This window comes from Microtus ochrogaster, unplaced genomic scaffold, assembly GCF_000317375.1.
Source record: "Microtus ochrogaster isolate Prairie Vole_2 unplaced genomic scaffold, MicOch1.0 UNK34, whole genome shotgun sequence".
NCBI classification, from domain to species: Eukaryota; Metazoa; Chordata; class Mammalia; order Rodentia; family Cricetidae; genus Microtus; species Microtus ochrogaster.
The window spans coordinates 1,702,761-1,709,130 of record NW_004949132.1 but is presented as its reverse complement, the minus strand read 5'-3'; the positions used below and the strand labels follow the sequence as shown (position 1 = coordinate 1,709,130).

At 34.9% G+C, this 6,370-nt stretch overlaps 1 pseudogene; it reads left to right on the top strand.

The window, feature by feature from the left end:
- The first annotated feature begins 730 nt into the window (after positions 1 to 730).
- Positions 731 to 1,726, top strand: LOC101999569 (annotated as a pseudogene).
- The last annotated feature ends 4,644 nt before the right edge of the window (positions 1,727 to 6,370 follow it).

Here is a 6,370-nt window from a genome sequence, read left to right as displayed (position 1 = left end):
CACAAAACAACCCATCTCAAGGGAAGTCAGATCAGGAACTCAAACAGAACCTTGAAGAAGGAACTAAAGTAGCAGTCATGGAAGAATTATGCTTCCTGGCCTCCTTCCTTCCTCTGCTTTGTTCACCTTTCTTTCTTTCTTTCTTTCTTTCTTTCTTTCTTTCTTTCTTTCTTTCTTTCTTTCTTTCTTTCTCTCTCTTTCTTTCTTTCGATCTCTCCCTCGATCTCTCTCTCTCTCTCTCTCTCTCTCTCTCTCTCTCTCTCTCTCTCTCTCTCTCTCTCTCTCTCTCTCTCTCTCTCACTTTCTTTCTTTCTTCCTGCTGGCATTGTCCTTGTTCAGCTTTTGTTTAGTTTTGTTTTTGTTTTTTGTTTTGTTTTGTTTTTAAAGACGAGGTTTCTCTGTAGCTTTGGAGCCTTTCCTGGAGCTCACCCTGTAGACTCAAACTCACAGAGATCTTTCAGCCCCTCTTCTTCCATGTTCCCTGAGACTTAGGTGCAGGAATATTTTGGTTTTTGATCCGTTGTGGTTTTCAATAAAGGTCCTATCTGCTGCAAAGAGAAGTTTTCTTGATGAAGGGTGGGAGCTATATTTACCTGTGAGTATAAGGATAAATATTTAGAATACAGTTAGAAATTATGTTCTAGTAAAGCTTCAGGTGTAGGTTCTCTTCGAAGATTTATGCCACCACTATGCCTGGGTAGTTAGCCAGTTTTCAAGTACCAGGCATGATTTCTTTCCTATTGAATGGGCTGTAAGTTCAACATGATAGCTCTTAGTTATTGCCAAGATACAAGTGCTAGTATTACACCTAAAGGAAAATCTTGCTAATCCCATCTGTCCAACCTTCAAAGTTCTACCATGCTCTTGCAGGAGAGTGTTGCCGGGCTGTTGCCCTGTGCCGTTCAGCTGCACAAGTTTGAAACATGGCAACTTTGAAAGATATTACCAGTAGACCTAAATCCATCAAAAAAAAATCCAGAAAATTACCAGGTCTATGAAGATGGTTGCAGCTGCAAAATATTCCAGGGCTGAGTGGGAGCTGAGGCCAGCTTGAGGCTCTTTGGCTCTTTATGAAAAGGCTGATATTAAATTACCTGAGAACAAGAACGAACACCTCCTTTGTGGTGTGTCCTCAGATCAAGGGATTTGTGGGGCTATTCATTCCTCAGTGGCCAAATAGATGAAGAATGAGGAAACTACCCTCACTGCAGCTGGGAAAGAAGTTATAGTTGCAGGAATTGGTAACAAAACCAATGGCATACTTTATAGGGCTCACTCTGACCAGTTTTTGGTGTCAAAGTTGTGGGACAGAAGTCCCCTACTTTTGGAGATGCATCAGGCATTGCCTTTGAATTGTTAAATTCTGGATATGAATATGATGAAGACCCTATCATTTTTAATCAGTTCAAGTCTGCTCTCTCCTACAAGATATAAGAGAAGTCCACCTTCTTTCTCAATACCATTACAGCTGCTGAGAGCATGAGCCTTACAGCAATGCTGATGCGCTACAGAATTCCCAGGAATACAATCTGGACAACATCATCTACTACTCCCTGAAGGAGTCCTCCACCAGTAAGAAACATTTCAGAATGACAGCTACGGGCAATGCCTGCAAGAATGCTTCTGATATGATTGACAAATTGACTTGATGTTCAACTGCATCCATTAAGATGTCATCTCAAAGGAGTTGATTAAAATCATACCTGGGGCTGCGGCTCTGGATTAATGAAAATCAAGTTGTACCCACAAATAATAGGTAAAGGAAAACAGCAAGCTGGTTTTAACTGGTTGCTGTCTTTGTCAGAAGAACCTTGGTCCACTGAGTCATAAATACAGCAAGATGTTTGTAAATTATCTTACGATAAACAAATTACAATAAGAAAGAAAAGAAAATCTTGCTGTGTTGACAATTGTTATGGACCATGATCTTCATAGTCAGGTAGGACTCTTATTGCTGTCTTTAATTTGAGGTTTGCATTGTACTTTGTGGCAAAATGAAAGCTAGTCCTTATGGAGGTGGGAGATTTGGGGTTAGATTCAGAAAAAATCATCTAAGACTTATACCCCACATGTTTGATAACTTCAGCAATGGGGTTTTGTCTTCAACTTATAGGAGGTAACCAAGAGCAACAACAATCATCTATATTGTTTAGAGAGACTCTTTTACTGCCATTAACATCAAGAGTAGGTCCTCACACCTGATTCTGTTAGTTTATGGCTTTTGGCAGAAGCATTATCACTCCAAGTGGCATAACTTGACTGCATATACATCATATACATACATATATATATGTATATATATATAGGTGTGTGTACATGTGCATACACTCATATGTTTTAGATATAATTTTATGTAGATATAACATAATATGATTCCCTATTGCTTTTTCAAACATCAGCATTATCTATCCCTGCTCTGTTTCATTATGTAGTATTTTCCCTTCTCCCTTTTTACCAGGACACAGGTGATATGATGGGGAAAATATAAAAAAACTTCACATCTCTTAATGTACAAACAATATATCCCTTTCTATGAATATATCACATTAGCAAATTAATGGATTCAATTAATAGTGTTCTGTACCTACTGCAGGATGATAAATGAAAAATAATGCTGCAGACATTTGTGCTCCAGTTATTTTAACACCTTTTGCATCCAAAGAGAATTTCAGGTTGTCATGGTAATTCTGATATGCTTTTGTGGATAACTGCCATATTGATTTTCTATCAGCACTGACTGAATGTTTCAGCAGTGTGCTCATGTCTTCAACATTGCACTTCACTTTCGCTTTAAGTGTATTCCATCTGATGGGTGGTAGATTATGTGGATTTCATTTGCATCTTAAGTTGTTATACATGAATTTGAAGTAACACTTATTTAAACTCTTTAGCTACTCTTAGCCAAGTTGTTTGTGTTTATTGTGGCTGTTTAGCTGTAGGTTGTTCATTGTACATTTCTATTTTAAGCTTTTATCAGATGAATGTTTGCAAATAATTTCTTAGGCTACATTGATGTATAGATATTTTCCATTTTATACATAACCCAGATCATTTGTTTGTTCTTGCCTATACTTTTGGTATCATATACAAACAAATATAACTTCTTTTATATTATTGGCATATATAGTCCTGCATGAGAGTAGAGTTGCTGTTTCTCATGAATTTTAATATATAATTTTTAGAAAACAGGAGAGTTTCTCTGTGTAGCCCTGACCAGCTGTGTGCTTGGGATCCTGCTTCACCAACTTTCTGAATGCTGGAATTATGGACATGTCCTACTATGTTCAGAAAAATGTGTATCACTTTAACAATCCTCAAAGTATTTTCCATTTTTATTCATAATTTCTCCATTTACTCAATTTTAAAAAGAATATTTAAAAATTGTCATGTTCGTGAATTTTACTAAATTCTTGATGCTAATGTTTTCTAGTTTCTTTCCCTTTAAGCCAATGGAAATATTTCACATAATTTCAACTTTTTAGTATAAAAGTAATTGTTTCATGACCAATTATATCGAGTATGGGAATAATTCTTTTATGTAAATATAAGAAGAATTTGTATCTCGTTTAGGAGTAAAGTGCCATATATGCAAGACAGTAACAAAACTTTTCAGATATAAGCAACATAAGATATTTTCATTTGCTAATTTTATTTCATCTTTTCCGTATTTGCATAAATATAAACCACTATTGAATCATCTTACTGCCAAGTAAGATCATTTCAAAGCCCCTATGGACATTTTACTGCACAAGTTTTCCTTTTAATATTTTTTTATATTTGCTATATGATCACACAGCACTGACAGACACCATCAAAAGCAACTGTGAATTTTTCTCTAGTAAATGAAGTAATTGGAGACCTTTCACAAGTCAGGTCTCCAATTATTTTATTTCTTGTGTTTTCAATTAGCTTTCATCTAGACTTCTTTGTTTAGGTCCTTCTCATTTGTCAGGCTTCTCAGTTTCCCTAATTTCTTTCTCCTCAATTCATAGACATAGTCTTCTAGCTCTGCTTGAACTCTTCACTATGACTTTAGAGAGTAGAATATGGTTTTAGGTAGGAAATCAATGGCATCTAGGGATGCATCTAATTTATTTTCCTCATGTAATTCGTTGTTAATGTGAAAAGATAGTTACAACTGAGTACTGTTTAATGATAGGGATAAATTTTGAGAAACATATTATTAGGCAAGGTAGGATTTTTTGTTTTTTTTAGTGTTCAAGCATGATAAGAAATGTCTATCCAAACTAAGACAAGTACATTGCCACTAGGTATTATAGTCTTAAGTGAATACCAGCATATCATATTATATGATCAACTAAAACACCATTATGCAGCACGTGACTAATTTAATATATTCAGTTCTCTTTATTTTCATTAGAAAAACACATTTCGATGCCAGAATTTATCTCATTATATTCAGAAATAAGAAAAGTGCTATCTGCTTTTTGTTTGCCCATATTATAGTGTAATATAAAAGCTAATTCAATGTGCAAAATTTGAGAAGACTTTTGGGCACTTAGGACATATCATTTAATTTCAATATAATTGTGACCCAAGCCTAAACTTACCTGTTAATAACCTATTTATTTGACAAGATATTCTTTTTGCTTCACAGGAATTTTCTGAATTATTATTAAAATGCATATATCATATATACACTAATTATATGTGATTGATAATATGGCATCAAGAGATTTTCCTTGGAAAGACATGAGTGACCCTTGCATGTATTCATACACATTGATTTTTGGCTGCCAACCGTTAACTTCTCATCAATAAGTATCTTCTCTCCTCAGATAAAATCTTGATTGACCAAAATTTAACATAGCTTGTAATTGACTCATTTCCCCAATATTATTCCATTATTTGATTTGTTTTGTTTTGTTTGAAATAAATTAATGAGAAGAAAAAATTGCTTTCTTTAGTCAAAATAATGGAGGAAATGAAGAATTATCGGAATTTATTTAGAATACTCATCTTCCTACTTTTCAAAGTATCCCAGATGGTGGACAGAAAGGAATGATGAGCCAAATGCATACTCTCAGCTCCATACAGATAGCTCCTTAGAAAGTTCAGTGCTACTTATATACCTTTCCATACAATCATCTGGCCTTTCTTGGGTAAAATTATTTTTTCTTCCATATTCTTCTTGAACTTCTTTGGATGAATATCCGTCTTTTACATACGGTGTGAGGGAACTGAGGAGAGAAGAAGCAGAGACTGACCCCATGACACTCCTTGTTGTGAGAATAAGCAATCTCAATCATCTACTTGATATGTTTACATCTTCAACAAAGTCTTATTGATCCACTCAATGCACATCTGTGTATGCATTCACCAGAATCTCAAAGATGAATAGGATTCATTTCTTGCTCTCTGAAAATCTAAATGTGCCTAATGTGGGGTCTTACGGGACTTCTGAGACTCATCGACTTCTTTGTTCTATATTACTGCTAATTATATCCCTGTTTTCTTATGTTAAGCCAAAAGCCATTTGCTTGCCATCTCATACAATATTTCTAGATTTGCTTTCTAAGCAACACATAATAAGTCTATTTTTATTTGAAAAGGCTCAATATGACACCTATTTCACATCAGGTACTCAGCAATTCCTTGTCTATTGATCAAATGAAGCTCTAATTAGGCTCTCCTCCTCAAGCTTCAGTTCTCTGTTCTAAAGGTGATCATTATTCTTCTTAACTAAACAACCCCAGTTGGATCAAACACCATTAATGTGACATAATATTCAGTCCTCAAAAACCAATCTAGTCGCTTTGCTTTCACATTATTAGCCTATTACTGTCATATTAAAGCAAGGAAACAGAGCCTTACATTCCCATGATGACATGAAGGTGACATGACAAATGCATGTTGGTATTCATACAGTTCATTTTCATTGTTTTTATATCATATATTTCATCTCATTCACTATTAACTGTGAAGTGGGGCTTGGAGCTTTTTTTTTACTGCTAATATCTTTTTTAATTTTTGTTTTATTTTTGAGATTACAATTTTTCCATTCTTATTTATTTTTTTATGTATTTTTATTGAGCTCTACATTTTTCTCTGCTCCCCTCCCTTTAGACATTTCTTCCTTCCCTTTCTTCCCAACAAATAATCCCAGAAACTTCCCCATTCTACTTCAAATTAATGACAGTTTTAAAATCACCAACTGATATTGCATACACACACACAGATACACACACACACACACACACACACACACACACTCCTAAGTATAACCTATTTGGTCCACATAATGGTACCTATATGTATGTTTAAAATGCCATTGTGCTTTTAAGACTGAGAACTGTGAGTTGCTCTAGTTTTCACCAAAGTTCAGTCAATTAGTAAAAGCACACAAGCA